The following is a 1038-nucleotide window of genomic DNA, read 5'->3' on the forward strand; positions in this document are numbered from 1 at the left end:
TAGCATACGATGTCGTAGCGTGTCATATATCGGTTCATAGCCACGAACGATTCGAATCCGTATCAACATTTTGCCAACACGTGTCCCAATACCGACCACAATTTATACACACACGGGATTCGAGAATTGGTCCGTCGCAACGCGCCTCGTAAAGATGATACAATGGGCACGATGGTTTCGAGGTGTATACGCTGGAATCTCGTTTGAATATTGCATCGGTCCGCTCGATGCGCAACGCGACAACGACGTTACGTAACGCGAGAAACTGAGAAAGGAAGAGAAAAGGGAGGGGAGAGAGAGAGAAAGAGAGAGAGAGAGAGAGATGGCACGGCGACGTGTGTTTTTCGCGATGCGTCGAGTGTTGGGGCGTGAGTGGAAAGCGGAATGTGGGTTATTGTCGTTTGAATGGAAATCGATAGTTGTTGAGGGTGTAGTTGTGGATTGGTCCATGTGTTTCTTCTGCTCCCTGCCAATGCTTTCTGATCCACGCGTCAACCTTGTTTTCCCTTCGCGTTTTCTCTTTTCCTTTCCGATCCCGTCCATTCCTCCATACTTTCTTTCCTCCACGAGATTTCCAGCCTTTAGAATCAATCTCTAAAACATCATATCCTTTACCTAAGAGCGAGAAAAAGAGGCAAATGGATCGAAATCTGAGAAAGGAGACGATACGTACGTAACGTGATTCGTGGTGGAAGAGAAAGAGAAGATAAAAAAAAAAAAGAAAGGTTACTTTAATTTACTTTCTCAAAATTCAAACGAAATTCCAAAAAAAAAAAAAAAAAAGAAAAAAAAAGATTATTCAATTCGCATATTATACAAAGATAAAGATACATCTTTGACACGGGAGAGAGGATCAAAGAAAGCCACGTTCGACTTTTCAAAATTCATGCAAAATTCGAGAGAGAGGAACACGGGGAGAAGATGGTATTCGCATGCCGGACAAAGATTGCTCGCGCCGCGGGAAGTACGAAGGAGAAGATCAAAGGAAGGATCTCGGGTTCGTCGATTGTCCCCGAAAAAAGAAAAAAAAAAAAAAAA

The sequence above is a fragment of the Apis dorsata genome, unplaced genomic scaffold (genome assembly GCF_000469605.1).
Source record: "Apis dorsata unplaced genomic scaffold, Apis dorsata 1.3 scaffold_497, whole genome shotgun sequence".
NCBI lineage: Eukaryota > Metazoa > Arthropoda > Insecta > Hymenoptera > Apidae > Apis > Apis dorsata.